This window comes from Balearica regulorum, chromosome 16, assembly GCF_011004875.1.
Source record: "Balearica regulorum gibbericeps isolate bBalReg1 chromosome 16, bBalReg1.pri, whole genome shotgun sequence".
NCBI lineage: Eukaryota > Metazoa > Chordata > Aves > Gruiformes > Gruidae > Balearica > Balearica regulorum.
This window is the reverse complement of record NC_046199.1, coordinates 7,257,740-7,278,467: the sequence shown is the minus strand read 5'-3', so window position 1 is coordinate 7,278,467 and position 20,728 is coordinate 7,257,740. Positions and strand designations below refer to the sequence as shown.

Genomic DNA, 20,728 nt, shown 5'->3' with positions numbered 1-20,728 from the left:
TGTTCCTCTCAAATACTAAAAATGCCAGACAAATAGAGAGTGAATGCCGTGGTTATGAATAGAAATCTGAAAGAAAAAGGCATATAATCAGTAGCCTTAACGATGACAACCATACCCTTTGGGAATCAAACCCAGAGCTCCTATACATACCCTTGTCACTTTTCCAGTCTGAGGCTGTGGTTTAAACAGCAACATTCCCTAGAGGATACTTATGTGAAACAGAGATCACTGGCATCCTATAGGGAAAAGAAAATACTGCATTAACTCTTCTTGGTAATCACACACAGACTGATGCAGAGAGATGCTGCTCACTCATTTATTTCACAGTGTAAAGGGTACTTGGGATTGATAGAATACTGCAAGAATTTTGGCATTGTATTACCTCTTTGATGGCATGATATTGCCAATCAGGTTATAGCTAGGGTAAAAATAGCAGAAAGGCTTAATTTTGGAACTATGTGTATCAGAGCAGAAGGTCAATTGTCAGGGTAGTAGGTAAGTGTATGACTAGAAAGGCATGGAGAAAGCAGCAAAGAACAGAGGAGGACTCATGCTCTAACCCATAGTGACTGAGCCCTAAAAGAAGCAGAAAGAATGATCAAGCAGTAGAAATGGAATGACCTTTTGAAGAGCATCTACATCCACCACAACTTCTGCCTGTGGCCATGCTGGTGACACAGAGTTGAGGTGCAAGGGAAAGAAGGAGAATACCTGAATTCCATTAGAGCAACAATACAAAGGCTCCCAATGGTTTCTGAGCAAAGGAGATGTCGAGATGAGAAGATGTGAAGTTAATTGCCCTGAACACTGGGAACTGCTGAAAAATTGTCTAGCTCTAAGGCACATCAGATCGCTATAAATCTACTAACTACTTGCTGTTCCTGCTTTCATTTGGAGATATTTTGACACTCCAGACTGGCCAGAATCTGGACCTAATGATTGTTGAATTGTCAGTCTCCAGTTATATCTTCTTTTCAATGTCCAGAAAGATGTAATGAAAAAAGTAATCATCAGAGAAGCATTCACAAATGAGTTCTCAAGACAAAGAAACAAGGATATAATGATATAGTGCCCAGCATATGTCTTACAATATGTGTTCACATCCTACAGAACACTTCGACTAACACTTCTGCCTTTCTCAATAGAGAAGGGAACAATTCTTCTCAAATATGCAATGTCTGATTCAAATAGTTCAGTTAAGTATATATAAAAAAATAATGTATGCATAATATACATACAAGATATGTGTGTATTTGTGTGTGTATAAGTGAACCGAGTAATCATTCCTGAATATTCTGAATTTCTTTGTGATGACTTGCAGGCCTATTTTAAGGTACACTCAATGTTAGAATCAAATGTTTTCTCTCTGAAAGACAAGATGAAGCAACAGAGTCACACACAGAAATTCTGCTCTTTGGAAAAGATGACAGCATACTGCCTTCATTTGTAGCAGAGGTTATGAGGTCCATCCTTGCAGTTTCTTTCCAATGAAGTAACCCAATGGACCCTGAACCGGAGTCATCAGTTAAGGGATTTCTTAGCAGCTCTATCAAACAAAACCAAACATGACTGGCCATAGAAATCACAGTCTGGGCTGTAATTTCCATTTGTTTATAAAATTTTTATTCTGCACTCTGAGTTTGATAAAAATCCACTATGAGCAGTGTAAGTTTCACATCTACTGACATGTATGGTAATGTTGCACTAATCACCCATTTTTCTAACTTGGAAATCAACTCAAAACCTTATGGTCAGTAATACATATTTTGTTATAGTTGCACATATTACCTCTATTTTAGTAAAATCTTACATTTATTAATATTATGATGGAAGTTGTGACCTCATTATACTAGACAATATAAAGGGCAAAATATAGCATGTGTCAGAATTTTCACAACACTGTACATGAATTCCCTCACATTCCTTAAATCATGACTGAGAACATTACTTTAATCCTGTGAGGAAACTGGTTTTAGTTTCACAACAAAATGCCTTCCTGAATGAATGTCACCGTAATACAACACACAACTGCAGAAATGCTTCAATGAGCTCAGGTGCTAAAGCTAGCAACATTGCACTCCATACAGATTAATTACCTCTGCTGAAAAGCTGGAAAAATACCTGATTTGTCCAATAGCAGCCAAATATGACAGCAGTCTCTAATATGTTAACTATTCCCAGACATATCAACTGAAAAATCCAGGCACTGAGCAAGGAGAATATAATAAATTACATAGGTGACATCACTTTTTGTGCAATGATGAAGCCAATGATGTATGAAAAATGTAAAATTAATCATATTTTAGCAGTAACATAAATTTCTTGAGAATTTGATCTGTGATGTATAATCCTATAGAGCAAATCTACTGTACAACAGCTTAAGGAGGAGGCCACAAAAGAGCCTGCTACTTCAGAAGATATTTTGAAAGCCATTAAGACTATAAAGTAAAAGTAAAAATATTTCAGAAAAAACAAGAAGCAACATAGCCCTTTTGGCAGCCCTGCTGACTGTACCAGCTGAAGCTTCACCCACAAAATGAAAATAATAAACTTGTGAAAGACTTTAAGATGCCACACATTTTCAAATCACTTAATGTAATGTGTCATTGATACAGTGAAAATACCTTAAATTAGTAAGGAAAGAGTTACTGCTGTTTCTTAAACTATAAGAACTTATAACAGCTGGTATTGCACAAGGGATAGAACTTCTTTTCGAACTTTTTAACAGAAAGCAAAGATAAGGAATTCAGGTGAGACAGCTTCATCTTGGCCACTGATACAGAAAGGGGCAGAAATACCAGCATTTGATTCTAAGTAGAACAAAATATTTAACTGCATTGGGTAATATTTATCAGTTAACAATAGCAAAAGCCAAGCAGTTCTTCAAAGCTTACTCTTCTGATCATACATCATAACAAATTAAGCTGTAGTATGAAGTATAGCTTGATAGTCTCACACTGAGTTTTTCAATTTACCTATTGATTTAGGGAATGAATCTGTCCAATATACTACATATACACACAGCATGGTCTATAAACTTTATCATAAATGCAAATGTTAAAGACACTGAAACCTCAGCTGCAGACATACATTTTCTTTTCTTTTTTTTTTGCTACAAGTTACAATGTGATTCAACAGCATACAATGCAATAGGACAAATTTCAGCACTCACAAGGATCATTCCAAAGAGAGGAATGAGATCAATCAACAAAAACTGACCTAGATGGCACACAGTATTGTGGGGGACACCTGTCAGTAGGCAACATAGACTTTGCGGCAATACATAGGCAAGAAAACTCTGAGTATGGGTAAATAGGTGGAAGCTTCACTTCCTTTGAAATAAAAAAATGAAAATATTAAAGGAGAAGCCACAACTGGGAGAGTGCTAGTATCCTACTGGCAATGTATTCTACAAAGGTAGCACCTTGCAGAGCAAGAAGGAATATCACTCAGATTTTTAGCACAGCTACAGCTTGGCATGCCAGGTCTTTTATTGTCATCAGCCAAGATCCAGTTTCTTCTTGCCATTTCAATCTTAACTTCTATGCTCTGGGCCATGTAAAGTTATAAACAAGATGTTACTGTTGAGGGTTTAGGGGTTTTTTGCTAGCAGACACAGGTTATGATCCATGTTTCCACTTTTCACATAGAAAAAGATGAACAGATAAAAAAATTCATTACATTATCTGAGCAGAATGGTATGCAGCTGGTATTATGCTGAACATTATACAGGCATATAACAACAAAAGATTCTTGGTCCAAGAAGATAACAATCAAGTAGAGAAATCAACAATATGGTTTGAATATGTGGTAACTTAATCAGGTGTTGGGGCCAAATTGGAAGATCCAATCGTGAAATTCTCAGGTTTGTTTTGTTTTCAAAATTATAAAGAATCTTCATCCTGAAGTCTGACATTATTTTATGGCAACAATCCAAAATGTTACAGTTTAATTTCTGAGTACTGCACACATCTGGGATGATAGCTGGAACATATTGTCATGATTTGGGGGGGTGGGAGATAAAGAGGTTAGATCTGAGGGATTTGATTTAAAGGCTAGTGAAAGGAATGATGAGTAAACAACAGATCAAGGATAATAATTCATGTGTCTTCGCAATACTGCATAAACTTTTTATGTTATAAACCATAATGTTAGTCATAGTATTTCTGCTCATGTTCGTAAAGTGTTAAATTGTAATTTAGTGTTATAAACTAAAGTAAATCACTGACATAAAAAAATCTCTCAAAAAAATAATGCTACAGAAAATGGATCCTTTGAAATAAATTCCAGAAGAGTTTCAAGCTGCATAACATCATATCTGGCAATTTCTTTCTAGACATTTAACCATCTTCCCAATATGATTCAGATCCTAACATTCCTTTTATGTTAGAAAATATGCTTACAGGCTCCTTTTCCCTGGGTTAAACTGTCTTTTTTGCATTTTAAAGTTAATTTCAAACCTTCGATTGGTAAATGCCTCTGCACCAAGTCACTAGAACAGCAACAACAAAGCCTACAATTAAACCATGGTTATTTGGTCTTGAACTGCTAGCAAAACAGCAAAACTCAGCACATTTTTAAAGAAATTTGAAAAAGTCACAAATATAATCAAATAAACCTGAAACCTGTTTAGCATTCATCATCATCTCTATCCTTTGATGTTTTCATGCAAAGGTATAAAGTCTCATTTCTCAAAATTTTTTCCAGCACAATGATGTCATCCACTCCTCTTGTAGCTCTTGCACTGCATTAGCTGCTTTTTAAACTTATACAGAGTTTTTGACAAAAGGATGTACACACAAGATTCACTTGTGCTTTTTATCTTTCCTATTATGAAGTTGGTGGTAATTTACAAACAAATGTTATAAATCTAAATATTTGAAGAAACTGAAAATCTGTCTTGGACTCGTCCAGGAAAAACACTTACATCAAAGTAATTACAAATGTAAATACATATTTTCCCAATAAAAGCTGATATTTGATCAGCAAATAAATATTCCTGTACTCTTCTGTATCAAGCATACCAAATACATACTTTCATTACAGATTTTTAAAAATCTGAATTTATGATTCTACTTAAACAGGTACTTTTTTGGAAATGGGTTCATATTCCGTATACAAAATCTAATTAGCATATATGTTGTCTGCTCAACAACATTTTGGCCATTGTGAACACTGGAGTTCAGTAAGCTCTTGCGACATCCCTGACATACAATATTTTTTCCTTGGAAACAGAACACAAGAAGTGCAGAGATAGCTTGGTTCAGCTCTTTATTATATAGTCATTTTCCCATTACCTTGTTTCCCAAAGATTACCAAGTAGTAACAATCATTGGAGGTAACCAGCTTGGGTCAAACTGATTTGATCTTACAGCCTCATATGAACAATTCCATATCTCATTCCCAACCTCTTGACCCACATATCAGGATTTTTTTTAATCCACACAGATGATCTGTAGCTAGTATTAATCCAAAAATTCAATCTCTCCCTTTCATTTTCATTTCTTCTCAATCAAACAGCTCTGCAAAAGGAATATAACAGGCTTCTGGCTGTGTAAGTGCAAAGACTAATACACAGAGTATAAAAACTTGACAAAGATTAAAAGCACAGTGAAGTTACCCTTCTGGTCCATTAGACAATATTTTAAACTATTTTAATCACAAAGATGACTATTTGGCTGGAATGTTAATGATAAATGTTTTAAGAGATTGGGGCATTTAAAATCACCTTAAAACTACAAAGATATCTTTAATTCAAAAGACTGACAGGAGATATTAAAGAGTAGGTCATGTCTTTATGTGAAAGACAGAAGGCAATATAAAGGAAAAACTTACCATTGCTCCTCTTTTTTCTACAGGTTTCTACAGGTTTTGACCAGTTAATTAGAAGTTTATCTATGCCCACAATTAATATGTAATGATTTTTAAAATTTGGACCAGTACAAAACCCAATAAAGTACAAAAATACCTATAGTGAACACTAAGAAGCCTTCCACTAAGGAGCTGGAAATGGGCCATATTAGCTTTAGCCAGGGTTACAAGGAGTTCTCTGCATAAAGTGTTGTCCAGGTTAATTGCAGAATATGGTTGTTCCTGTACTTGGAGATAATTATCAAAGTTCTAAAACGCTAAATACAAGAAGTCCAAATGTCTTGCTTTTTTAAATGAGTATTTCTATACAGGAGCACTCCTTTCTCCTGCCCTATGGCTCTGCTACAAAATTACTCTAGACTGATACCTCTAAAAGATTTCTATCTTCTACAACATCCAGATGTGGTCCTTGGCACTTTGGTTTTCACTCAACATGTCATTAAGGATAAGATGCCTCAGGGATTGGTAAGAAGTGAAGAAATTTTTCACCTCTGTTACCAGAATACATCAAAGCCCAAATCATAAGCAATAACATTACCAGTGTCTAAATTTAAGGTGGAATAGAAAAAAAACCCAACATAGAACAGGAAAAGGTATGTTGCACAAACGGAGCTACATGCATTCAGGAACTGAGGATCTAGCCCAAACATCTCATGGTATAATATGCCTCAACCTTTCTGTCTTTGAGAGTAGATAAATCTACAGAACAAATTAGTTTATCCATGTTACAACGTAATAACATCATAAGATATTTATAGAACATAAGACACTAATATGCAAGTCCATTCTCAACAGTCAGCCAGACAGGCCATCAGGGAGCAAGAAGTGTAATTAAATGGCTCAGCTGAGGATACTGAAAGATTAGTGGTAAACCACTAACCTACAAGCTAGGATAGAATACAGTAATGCCATGGGCTCAACTCTGACAAAAAAAGCTAATAATTCCAAGTGAAATTGTTTGAACTGAAATTCATCTCTACCGTACCTGCACTGATCAAATTTAGCTCTAGTGCTACTACAGTGCCAATGCTGTACCGTCAGGAAAATTCTTAGGGTGGTTCTAACACCTTGATGTAGAGTCACTACTGAACAGCCCCATGGAGGTGAAGTGGGTCTTGATACGACACCAGGATGATGGGTGAAACCTGGAGGCTGTTTAAATTATGGTTCTTTTTGAGGAATGTATTATTCTAGAAAAGAAGTGTAGTTTAGAAAAATGGTTTAGAGAGCTCTTTTTTGGGGGGTCATCTAAAGTTGGGAATTCTCTCCATTGCTGTCTCCTTGCTGGAGGGGCACAGGTTTACACTTACAAAGACGACATCTTTCACAACGTCTGGTAGTTGAAAATGCCACCTCCAAAATGTCTTCTGAATTTCAATGACAAACACACACAAACACTTGAAATTCTCAAACTCATTACCTGCGGTAACTTAACAGTCACATAACAGTTTGTCTGCATATACTCAGGTTGACTGCTGCTGGTAAAATAAAAGTACTCAATGTTTTTCAGGTTCAAAATATCAAAGAGGATTTAAAACAAAACTATATTTATTGCAAGATAACAAACCAAAACAGGAAGCTGTTGTAAAGGATAAATTACACACTGTTATGTAACTGGTTGTTGCAATCTTCTATACGTTATCTGTTGTAACGATGACTCCCTTTACATAAGTCGTAGTACACTCACAAACTCTAATGTGCTTTCAGCTCCTTACATAAGATATTAATAATACAAGTGGAAGGTTTGGTACTTATATTTTTAAAACAAAGCTCTTTGGTTTTTGTCTGTTTTATGTGTTTCTAGATCATACACCTAACCTAAAGATGTTAAGATTATTATTTTGTATCTTTGTGGGCTCAGATACCATGTTATGGGTTCAAAATAAAGGAATTTGAATTTGTCATTAAATCTCTATTATTAAAAAACCCAAACCAAACCTACTTACTCTTCATTAGGTCTCAATCAACATTTTGTAATAGACTACAGTTATTATGAATAAAATATTAAGATGGATAGGGCTTGGAAAAGGAACTAGAAACTAGAACAAGTTTCTACCTGGAGTCAGCATGAGTTTTCCCAAAAGAAATGTACATAGTTTCTTCATAGTAATAGTCAAACATTCACACAAAGGGAGAAACAATCCTTCACAAAAAGAAAAGATAAATACTCTAATGAAATTTAACCTATTAAATGCTGCAAAATCACAACTCTGCTGAAAGGGTTCTTTTATATGCACAGTATATAAATACATGCTTAGGATGCATGCAAAGGGAGACAAGCCATGAAGATTCAAACCTAGTTAAAAAAACATTAAATGCAAGTCTCTGTGTTTGTATGGGAGTTTCAATTTTGAAGGACAATATTCCAGATCTCTTTCTTAATACCAGTTGGCAGAGATGGAAGCCAAGGTGGCTGTAAGCCAGCTCTACCTCAGCCAGGGATTCCCTCTTGCAGCAGAAATCTCAGTTGCCAACTCAGGAAAGCTTTATAGATCCTTTTAGTGCCAAACAGGCAGCACACAGTCCAGGATACGGCTACATTTTTTTTTTCCCTACTAAAGTCAATCTTATGGCAGTTAGTACCTATAGCAGACCCTTGCCAAAAAACAGGCTGGTAAAAGATTGAGTCCCATATTCAGCAATTTATCTGGAGCTTAATTTTCCACCACCAATTCAATGTAAGGAGAAATGTTATCATTTAGCTCTTCATTCGCAGTTTGCAGTGACCTTATATAAATGTAGGTAATGGTAGGAAAGGAATAAGCAAATTTAAAGATTCTATTTCTATTAACAGACTTCCTTATTTTTGTCCCCCTCATTCATATTTTGCTCCTCTTTTGTCTTCCCATGCCATTCTTTTCATACTGAATTTTGTATTCTATGCTTTTTCACTGTCTCTCAAATCAACAGGTGCCTATTGAGGTTAGAATGAATGAGTAAAATGGAACATGTTGTGTCCAAATAAATCCATTGCAAATAAAATCATCACTACTCCGAAAGAAAAAGTGCCTAAACTCCTTTAAAGCATCAGAAAGTGATGTCTCCAGGGAAGACCTAAAGGAGTCTGATGATTTTTACAGGTCACAAATAAAACACACGTGGATTTCTCTGATTATGATGCTAGCCCGTGTGTTTATTTTTTATACAGCAGGATAAATTTGTGAACAATAAAAGGATCTTGTTGCATACTGGAGATAAACAAAAACTTGGGGAGGCAAGAGAAAGAAATTAAAATCCTAGACAAAATTTTATTCTTCCAAAATAGAACAACACGCACAAGTTCACCAGCAGAATATCCCAGTTGTCTTTAGTACAATTGGGATTTCTCCTTTAACCTTATCTGAGATATAAAGAACATGACTTTATTATAAGGAATAAGCAAGATGGAAATTAAACTAATAGAGTTTGATTGGATTGACCAAGTCTTAAATGTCCTGGCAAAACTGAGGAAAAGCCCCTAGGAGATTTTTGGCAGTTAGTTATACCGCGCCTTTTGTCACTATCAAAAGACTATATTCAGATAAATACATAAATCATAGAGCTGCAAATAACAGAGTAACTGGAAGATAAGACATATGAACTCTAGAGTGAAGTAGACCTAAAACCAACAGTCACTACTGCTATCTGTGTTGCTCTTTTCCAGAAAATCTGAAATGTCATCTGTCAAAACTTTTAGATTATGCTTCAAATGTATTACTCTGTATTACCCAACATTAAAAGGGCATACCATGCGTTGCACAAAAAAAACAGGGGGACTGACTTTTATATTCATTCTTCAAATAATAGAGTAATCTAAAAATACATATGCAATCAGACATAATGTATATTTTCCATTTTACAACTAGGTCAGCTGACCACAGTTCTCAGAAACCCCCAATGCAGCCTCATTTTAACAACAATTGATAAAAATGGAGAGCTGACTTTTGAGTTTTACAATGATACGGAAGGAAATATAGAATGGGTGATTTATTTATGTGTGTCTATTCGTTTTTGTCCAGAGTAATTTTTGTCTGTTGCAATCATAAAGTGAGAAATACAACAGATGCAACTAAAAAGAATGTAATATGACTTATAAGCAATTTTTCATATTCAGTTCTCTCATGCACTGTACTAAGAAATAGGTTAAATAAACATATAACCAGCATGGTCAGGCAGTGGGATGAAAGTTCAAATAATAACTAGCTCTCAGTAGGAATAACATAGAAAATGGATTGGGAATCTTTTAATTATGTTTTCCTACATGCAATTTTCCTGAAAAATTATCTGTCACAAATGAAAATGTTTCATTTAAGAAGTATTATGACTTGTCATTTATGCTAAAAAAATTTCAAGAAAGCATCACAAACATGTCACAACTCAGAAAAATCAAACCCAGAAATGAATCCACTCACCCAATGGCAGGATTTAATTTGAATTTTCTTTCTAAATCCTTACTGATTTAGATAATGTTACTCTTTATGATCTCTTTGTATTGCATTTGCTCATTGTCTTATATGATTCAGTAGCCAGAACACCATGATTTATGTATTTTAGGGCCAAACTTGAATGTGTGGATTTCAAAGCATTTGTCTTGTGAGGGCTCAGTTTCCATACAGATCTAGCTTGCAAACAGCATGCGCCAATTTTATATTTTCTGCAGTTATTCTTAGTTATACCATCACAGCATAGAAATAAATGTTATTACAAAAAATGATAAATGTTTAAGTTTACATTCTGCCTGTAAAGATCACGATCCATACAGCTGCTGTGTTAGGCATATTAAACTAACTTTTGCTATATAACTTTTGGGGATATAAGGATTTGTATATTTGATATACATATATATACACCCCATATATTGAAAAAGGATCCTATCTGGTAAAATCTGTTTAATAAAAAAGACCTCTGCTGCAATGGATTTTCCAGACAAAACTTTGATCCTTTTGCAAAAACCAAAACTATTTATCACTCTGGGAAATTTCAAACTACTTGGGTTAGATTTCATCTAAGTGAGGCATGGGTTAAAAACCAAACAATGGCCTGGGCATTTATCCCACAATGTAGTTTCTTTCACAAGAACCACATAATTAAAACCTCTGGGTGGGTTTCTCATTTGCTACTCCTGCTTCCTAGAAGCTGCACAGCTCAGTCCCTTCATATACATATTCAGCTTTCTCTACTCTGCCAGTATAAAACTGAAAGGCAAAACCTGAGGATTCATACAATTAGGGGTTGCAGCATGTGATGTCACTGTCATGGGAGCAGAAATGTCTTTAATCAGAATTTCTTTATGTAACAAGAAAACTATTGAAATCGTTTATTATTTCTGATGCTTTGTATCAACATGCCAAGCAGCAAGAAGAGCGCAGCATGGGACTGTACACTGGCTTTCTACCTAAAGAAAGGGTATGTGCAAAAAAGGATGTGTTATTGTGACGTCTCATTTGTGCCAGATACCTGGTTTACGCTTGGCAATCCAACTTGTATCTAAAGCTGTTTGACTTCAGCCTGACACTTGCCCATCCTTCAATAAAAGACATGTTCATACAGACACTCATTGTCCCAGGAAAACAGTTACCTATATACAAATTTACAACATAAAGACAGTATATATACATATATATACACACACACATTCAGTGTGTGTATTTGAGTATATTCAGTATTCAGTATTTTTGTGTATTTCACAGTATTTGAGTATATTCAGTATTCAGTATTTTGTGTATTCAGTATATTTGAGAAAAGTCCAAAAGAAATTCCGCTTTTGCTTATATTGTCTGTTCCCTACCATAAGCAAATATCTTCAAGTAACTACCCTTGAGACCCTGGAGATTCCAAATATGGCTTCATATATACTGACATGTATCTCACACATGCAGGTCTGGTTTGAGTGCAGATATTAAGTCAAAAAAGGAAAATGGCAGTTCTGTTAGAGATTTTTAAGTAGTAAAGGCTAGCAGCTAAATCCAGGTGTGACTGCGGTTCAAACAGCACGTCCCAAAGGTCAGGGAGTGTTTGATTTTAAGACTCAATACATAGAAACACACACGGCACATGTAAGAAAGATACTGCCTAACAATATCTGTGGTATTGTATAGTTATCATAGTAGAGCCAGTGGTAACCAGTGAAGCTTGAAAGATTTGCTGTATAACCAGAAAATCTAGATGCCAGAAGATCAAGTTAAGCTGTCACAACAGTTCCTGCTTTTTTTTAGTATCTATGAACATATGCCTATGTTGCCTAGCCTATAGCTACACTGTTTATTATATCTTAGATCTCAAACAGGAAGCATGAAGAAAATGTTTAAATACAGCTTGCGAATTAACCTGTGCGATTGAAGATAGTAGCAGACCAGTGCTTGGTGCTGGTGAAGAGTGAAACTCCGAACTGACTCAAAGTCTCAAAGAGTACATATCTTTCTGTTCTTCATCTGCAAATTACAGATCTACTGGTCAATATACAAGTGTACCTGCAGTAGCATTGTATATGTGAAATACAATTTCCAGATACCGTAAGAAAAAACTCCCAGTGATAACCATGTTCAATTCCTCAAGCATTTTTTAAGAATGCAGAAATTACCTTTTTGTTGATTGGCATTACTTCAGCAATATACAAATAACGGGAGACATTCATGAACTTGCAACCAGAAAAGGTGCCACATGCACATTCAACCCATACCAAATGTAAGTATAAGATCTATGAATAAATCTGTATATGCAACGGTGAGTAATGTCACAGATTCCCTGTGCTCTCAGTCTCATTTTTAATTTGCCTTGTTCAAAATGAAATCATCAATCATGAGACCTGTAGTATATTTTATGGAATTATTTGATCTTTCCCATTAAAAATACAATTAAAGCACGTCACTCCTCTATACACATTGCAAATGTATGCACAGGCATGATCTATTGGTACAATCACAACTTCCTGACTTTAGTGAAATTGCAAAGCTTCATTAGAAAGGAAGAGACAGAGTGCCCTGGCAGTTTTTAGATCTTTAGGGGGTCATTTATTGTTGTAATAAATTTCATTTTTCCATCTGAAGGCTAAAGTCTAAACACTGTAATAGAGTAATATTGAGGTATTTATTTTACCTCATTTTTTTCTTCAGCTGAAATGCTAGCAAGGGAGTGTTTTTCAGCTTGGCAAGCAGCCAGCCATTTCTCAGTAAATAATGTGAACCCTGTCCTGAAGTGTAAAGCTGTACATCTTTTCAAAAATGTTCAGTCCCCTGCTAGAGTCCAAGGAGTCTTTGCTTACAAAGTGTGTCTGAGAAGCTTCTACAGCAAGCAACTTGGCAGAGATTTCTAAACTATATAAAGCTCTTTCTCGCTCCATCTTTCCCCACTGAAATGACTTCATGTATTCCTCTTCCTTAAGACACTTTTCCTCAAGCTACTGAAGATAGGAAAGAAAATATAACATCTTCTAATGTCTAGCTAAGGTGTCTTAGGCTCTGTCTTCCACTCAAACCCTGAAAAAAACCTGCTCTGTAATATCTAATGCCAGATTCACTACTGTATCAGAGCAGACATGCAATATTTGCAATTACTCAGGCAGTATCATTGGCAGGGCTCCATTATAACTATGTATACTTGGAGTACATAATGAGTGTACTGTGCGGTTCAAATTAAGAAATTTGGTTTAGTTGCCAGTAGCTGATGTTGTAAACAGGCTCTTAGAAGGGTAACTTTTAGATACATATCGTTCAGATCACTCAGGCTACCAGCTGACAAAGGTGGGATCAGTGTTCTTAGACAGAAGGTGTAGAAGGTACAAAGCCAGAGTCCCACTCTTATCTACAGTGAAGGCAGTCAGTGCAAGTGAACGCATCCAGATAGGTCTATCTTGATGAATTGGACTGAAAAGAGGAACTTCACATTACAAAGGGATTATGACTAAAATTAAATCCATTTTAGGTTAAATGTAGAAACCAATACAGTAAGTTTTGCTTTTGCACATGTGGAAAGCCAGAAAAGAGAAGTAATTTGTGAGCATGTGTGGGTAGCAGAAGAAACTTGATGACTGTGATCCTTGTATCGGCACAGTAACCTGCCTTTATGTGTAACACCTCAAAGAAGAAACCTAACTTGTGGAAAGAGATGAGGCTTTTTTAACCTCTGTGTATCATCTGGCATCTCAAGAAAGGAAAAGATTAACAGCCACTGTTAAACATGTTCCTTGTAGCTACCCAAACTGCATGCCTTCAGCAGCTATCACTCCAGGACTGCCCCTCTGCACGTGCTCACTCACCCGACCCCACAGCACAGTTCAGGCTTTAAAAGCCATAACAAAGCTCAACTGTTTAGTGGAAGGATTGCATGCTTCCCCAGAACTGAACACAGAACAGATTAATTAATCAATGTTTGCAAAGCCCTTTGAAACAGAAAAGTGCTCTAGAAGCTACAGATTGTTGTTGCTGCTGAACACTTCCCTGTTAGCACTGGAGTTACAACCCATTCCCCTTAATGTGTTCTGAGTAAGGGGATAGGAAACATGAGACTGCAGTTACCAATTACCATAGTTATCGAAGAACATGCAAAACCTCACAGTTTTGATATGTCTTTACACAGAAAGACTAATCTTGGAGTCAAATAGAAACTCTCTTATCTTCTGAAGTTTAAACGTGTTTCCTTATGCACTTGTACCTTGTGTTGCTATTGTTTTCTTTTTTCCCCCCTTCCCTTGACAGATACAGTTGTTTGCCAATGGAAGACATGGCCCTTTGGGGTAGAAACATAACATTTCACTTACCATCCGCTGGCATTTTCAGGGGTTTGCACTGTCCGTCCATGTTTTTTGTTTTCTCAGTAGTGTCAGCACCTAAGTGACATTCCAACTGGGTTTCAGTTCTGCAGCTTCTAAGATTAATTTGTTTGTTAGGTAAATATGCTACACTATCTAAATCTAGGCTAGGTCTTGCAACATTTGAAATGGCACATTCATTTTTATAACAGTTCCTGAGTCATGACTGGCACAAAACCAAAATAAAACAACCTCCAGCTTTCAACAGTTTATAAAAGTGGCAACATTCCCACAAATCTGCTTTGTCTTTATAACAAAGCAACTTCTTTATGACTAAGGCTCTAAGGTATGTTTCTGATTAGTTTATTCAATCCTGAGTTTTTTTTTTCCACTGGGAACTTAACATATTTCACAAGGAAAAAAAAAAGGGGGGGGGAGGGGTGTTTAAAATTCAAACTTTGTCTTTGCACTCACAGGCCGAGTTCCACTCTCATGGTTTTGGCTGGTTCACTTCAGAGAATAGCCTGCTGCGAGATGTGGAACTAAATCAGTGGCCCAAGTTTGCACTATTTGGATCTTAGGGTTTGTTTTCGCATTCACACTAGTATTTAATTACTGATGCTATTAATGTAACTTGATGTATCTTTATTTGGAAAAGGGCAGTTGGCAAGCACAATGTGTTGGATTGATTAAGGTTAATGGATCTTCTAAGACATTAGGGATTTAAAAAATTTGATTATTGCCGCTAATGCATATCAATATTTTTAACTCTACTGAAAGCATCAGCCTAATAGATCACATTTCACTCAACTTTGCATAAAGAAAAGATGTGGGAAGAAAGTTACAGGGTAACTATATGTCCACGCACACACAATCTCTTGTTGGAAGTGACTTGAAAGCACCCACTAAAACCAAAATTCTTAGTGCAAACACATAGTGTGGGAATGGCAAGAGATGTTTTTTGAGCTTATTGCTGTGATGAACACCTGCTGCACATGGAAACCACACCAAAATAGTTTTTGAATAGTTTTCTTGGAGTTACCAAACCCTAGTCTCATTGAATTGTTATAATTAGGCACTGCAATCTTTTTTCATGAAGAAAACATAAAGCTTTTCAGGGATACAGTGCTCTTTATCATGAACTCCGTGGAAAACTGTTCATTCTCCCTGTCTTTGGTCTCCTGAACTATAATTGCTTGCAGCTTTACCTCTGCACACACTGTTAATGTGCTGCTTGACTTGTTAGAAAAATAGTCTTATTCTCTAAAAGACTTTCACACAGGATCTTTCATGATTTTAAGGTGTTTGCTATGATATTTGACAAAAAATACCGCCTAGTTTTTAAATCTCTTTTTAAGCACTATAGACTGCAAAGTACATGCTGCTTAGAATGAAGCAGGAGAAAATACTGTTATGATGGATAATGATTGAATGCCTATATTCAAAGATGTTATTTACTAGTTAATGAGTTTAGATACATAAATTCACAAAATATTATTACGAATAAAGTGCACTTCTTCAAGTATGAGTATCCTAGATGTCACAAATGAAAGAATGATTCACAGGCAGGTTCAGCAAATTGCCCAAGGTCACATACCAAGATAGTAGCAAGTAAAAATACAGAAGAAAACCCCTGAATTGATGGCATGTTGATGGTCTATTTGAATCTTGCCCTAATCATACTCATGACATACAACACATACTGATGATGTATACATGCAGACTTTGTCATATACAAATAAGTAATAAAAACTGTAATGGGGAAAGAATATATATTTTAAAAAAGGTAAGCAACTGCCTTTACAGTAGTAATTTTGCTTGTGAAATAAAAGACTTCATAGACAAATACTATGTTTTTATATTTAACAGCAGTGTTTATTACAGCAGTAGACTGAGACACCACTTACCTGCATATGTTTTAGATTCTGCTAAGATTTCTTGTACAACTCAACAAGTTATTTATATTTTCACTGTTTCAGAGGCAAGTTGTTTGTCTGCCTAGGGATTGTTCTATTTCCAACCATCCTTTGTTTGACTTCTGTATATGATGACGGCATGCAAAGCACTCAAGTGAAGAGCATCTTTTTTATGCATATATTTGGTACCTACAACAATGGGTTTAAGATGTTAGATGGAATTTCTATGTATTAATAAAATCAATAACAACAACATTCTTAGAGTAGTAAGACAAAACCTTGTAGTAATGATAGAAACAATATCTCACAAAATTATTATTATGAGCCTTGATTAGAATATATATGGGAATAACTTAGGCTTGAGAATAGCTTTGTAAGATGAATGGAAGATTCACTAGCTAATTTGTCATTCTAGCAATTATGACTACACAGAAACCATTCCTTAAAAATATCTTGTAATGACAAATTCTCCCTTCAGATTTATAGGCATTCCACATGCATACATGAGGGCAAAATGTCATCCATCTGGATTCTCATTAGAAAAATCCAAATAATTTAATTTTTAGTATTTTTGAGACTTTTTTGTAATAATAAGATAAATCTCAGCTGTGTTGAGATCCTTTAATGCAAAGATAAAGCCTTCCTAGTGGGTAAAAGTGTATCCCATCTTTGAAAGTGTCTATTTGGAATAACACATTGTACCATTTACAAGCCATTTTATAAATCATTGGTATGGAATACAGGTGGTTGACTTTATTTCCAGATATTGTATTGTTTTATAATAAAAGAAAAGGACCTATTATTAATTTAATTACATGACTACCCAGCTACAGATAACATAAATGTCAATGAGAAAAGATAACCTTAAAATTTGCCTTATAATACATCTCAAGTCATGCAAGTCCTGCAAATCATATTTGGTCCGTACTCTGGTTTTAAACCCATAATTTAATGAAACTGCTCTGGAGAGAAATAAGAATGTGACAGTTTCAAAAAGTGACAAAAATTAATTTAGAACTTGTGTTAGCACAAGCAATAAATATCTATTTTTTTCTTTCCACAGCATGCATCTCAAGACCATTTTGTTAACTTTAGGTTGTTGAAAGTTGAAAAGAATTTGCATCATTTTCTTGACATATCTTCATAAAAATATTACCCCAGAGCCTGTTGGAATAAAGTTAGCTTCTCATTCCCTGGATTTTCTGTGGAGAATCAACTGAAAATGTAGGGACTTGATTAAAAAGCATGATCAGGGAGGTCTGTAACAATTATTAATATAAAAAGTGAAGTAAAAAAACAGGCACTATCGCTCTGTTTTTGGGAAAGTTTTTGCATGCACTGCAAACATCGGAACTACTATGACCTGGCATGGAGATAGGGACCCAAAGTAAAGGACCCTGTGCTATCCTTAGGCTTATCCTTAAGGTCGTGGAAAACCCTTCAAATTAGGAAAGCACAAAGCTGAAACTCAAAACCACTAAATAGTGAAAGAGACTTTTGACTCTTTTGGAATAGCTTCTCCACAGGAGATGTCTAAGAAGCCTAAACACAGACAGATTTTAGTCCTGGATTATGCCCACTGAAGCAGGCTGAGGCACACTTCTCCGTGCAATACCACCGCCGGCCTCCTGACACCCCATGTGAAGAACCCCGATTATTAAGTGGGAAGTACAGAAGTTTTATCAGGTCAGGACTTTACCCCAACCAACCTGAGGAGGAGTAGACACCACATGTACTTCTTTTTCCCTGATTGACACACACACACCCCTCGCTGCCCCACCTGGCACTCCTAACGGGGGGGGCTGCCTGGGGCGGTGCCGCAGCGCTTTCAGGGCACCCCCAGCCGTGCTCCTCTTCTCTCACCCCACAGCGGCGGCGGGGCTTGCTGGAAGGCACCCACCCGCCAGGGAGGGAGCTGAGGGGTGCTGTGCGGGGAAAGGGGCAGAGGATGCGGAAAGGAGAGCGCTGAGGTGAGGGGCGCGAGCCCTGAGGGGGCGGGGATCCTGAGGTGAGCGGGGGAGGGGAGGCGGGTAACGGCCGCGCGGCCCCTGAGGGTGCGGAGAGGAAAGAGCTCCTCAGGGGGGCTCTAAAGGTCTCTCCTGGCTTCCCACCTCCCCGGCGGGGTGCTCGGGCGGGAACCCCTCGACAAGGGAGGCGGCAGCGCTTGGAGGAGGCGCCTCGCAACAGATGGTTAAAGCCGGCTCCTCGCCGCGGCCCGCATTGGCCGGCGGCGCGAGCCGGGCGGGAGGAAGGGCGGGAGGGAGCCGGCCCCGCGCCGGGAGGGCAACAGCAGCGGCCGGAGCTGCGCGGCCGCGCGGCGGGAGCGCAGCGCCCCTACCCCGGTTTGCTCGCTTCCCGCGCTGGTGCTGAGGTGACTGGCTTCCTGGGGCCGAGGTCGTCGCTCAGCCGTTGATTGCCGGCGGCTCCGGGCCACCTGTGAGTTTTCCGCCTGGTGGGTGCTGTAAGTAACGCCGCCTCCGTGCGCAGCCGGGTTGGGGCCGCCGGGAGGGTTCTGGCTGTGGGGGCGGCAGGCCCGGAGGGCTCTGCTATCTCTGCTGCTGCGTGTGCTCGGGGTGGGCGAGCCGGAGCTGCCGGCTTCTCCTCCGGTTTAACCCGTACGGTAGGGAAACAGGGAAGGTGTGAGGGGAAGATCCTCCCCCCGGCAGGAGACTGAATCAATGTCGGGGAGATTTTTATCACCTGTGAGGAAACTCCCACTCCTATTCTCTCCCCCCCCCCCCATTCTAGCTTCGCCGGTGCAGAGTCGCCTGTGAATAATTACTGGGCTTTGGTCCTCTATGCTCTGCGGAGGGGGAGACTGCCAGGTGGGGAGCTGAGATGCGGGGGAAGTGACTTGCCCAAGGTCACGCAGTGAGGCAGTGGCTGAGCTGGAAAATAACATGCGCCGTGCTAAAAACTTCTGGCTCTTAGTCCTGTGCTGGGCTGTTGAGCAGCACTGCAAGGCTGTAGGGCTCTAGGCACAGACGTGATAGAGTTGTAGGTAGGTCTCTAATTGGGGGGGGGTTTGGGTTTTTTTTTGGTTCTCCTTTACAGTGTTATGAATGGTTGTGCAACCGTGCAGAGGTGCAATGTCTGTGTCATCTCCCTTGTTTTCTCCAGCCTGCAAACATATGAATGAATATATGCTCTTGCTTTTCTGTGACTAATGTTTACTAGATTGAAACCAGAAATTGTTGGTGAAAATATGTTTTTTCTTCACTTTTACCTTGGCAATAAGTGATATCTTTGCTATTAATGGTAAATGTCTTCTTATGCCATCAGACAGTAGTTGTGAAAAGCCTCTTAATTGGTTAGGTGTCAGCTGTGTTCCAAAATTAATCTGCGGTGCAATACCTTTTATGTTCAATGCTAGTGAGAGATGTAAAACATGGTGGTCCATGTAAAAACTTACACACTCGAGTATAATGTGACTCAGAGATCTCCAAAGGATGCAACTGGAGTAATTGTTTTGGTGGTAGCTATATGCATAACAATTCTCTTTCCTTCTCTCTCTCCTCTCTAGATATAATTTTAATGAGTTTACATAAGGATATTCTTCTGTAGTTTGTCCCCACTAATGTTCAGTGTTTCCTTGAGTTTCTCATTATGTGGAAGTAAAACTGATATGTCTAAGGATGTTGTTTTGATTAAACATATTATGGGAGTCCTTCAGGTCAATCCTCTTCATAGAATTTGATTGATCCTTGGAATTTCATGACGTGTCCTGCAGCACTGAAACTTAAAAGTTTGTGTGCTGTTCAAAAACTAAACTATTCTCCCTACCATCTTTCTCCATTTTACCTTAACTGTTCTGCTTCAGTTTGGGGGGGGTGAGGAAATGGAATATGAGAGTTTTAGGAAAACACTCAAAATATTTGTGTACACAGAACAGCTTTATTTTTAATCTGTATTAGGGAGTTCAGGTGAACTCTGGACTCTCTTTAGCACAAATCATGGAATTCAAGGCAAGGTTCCTGGCATGGTAGGATTTTCCTACTATAGATGTTCCTTGGCTTGAATGGGTGGGTTTTATGTGCGTTTGTTTTAATCTGATATATATGGAAGATATAGTGTTATTCTCAAAATATTTAATGGACTTTTCCCCTCTGGACTTTGATATTTGCAAAAACCCCTTTTTGTTGTAGCCAAAATTCAAGCACATAACACATTTTTGCTGCTTTAGATTCCTTGCAAGGAGTCCTATTTCAGGTAATTT

General features: G+C 37.7%; 1 protein-coding gene and 1 long non-coding RNA gene across 17 annotated transcripts in view; one reads left to right on the top strand and one right to left on the bottom strand.

Annotated features, from left to right (window-relative positions):
* Positions 1-1,407: 1,407 nt before the first annotated feature.
* Positions 1,408-18,974, bottom strand: LOC142604154 (uncharacterized). The gene is made up of 4 exons (XR_012838052.1): positions 18,851-18,974; positions 16,504-16,701; positions 14,606-14,674; positions 1,408-1,507 (listed from the first exon to the last, which is right to left on the bottom strand). It is a non-coding gene; the product is annotated as an uncharacterized LOC142604154 (long non-coding RNA).
* The window catches only part of SULF2 (sulfatase 2), a 161,359-nt gene continuing 159,404 nt past the window's right edge, over positions 18,774-20,728 (top strand). For 7 of the 16 annotated variants that reach the window (XM_075768823.1, XM_075768826.1, XM_075768822.1 and 4 more), the window contains exon 1: positions 18,775-18,973. The gene's annotated coding sequence lies outside the window, so the exon portion shown is untranslated. Of the gene's footprint in view, positions 18,974-20,728 lie in introns of all 16 variants that reach the window. The other 9 variants (XM_075768835.1, XM_075768833.1, XM_075768828.1 and 6 more) reach the window with 4 other exon arrangements.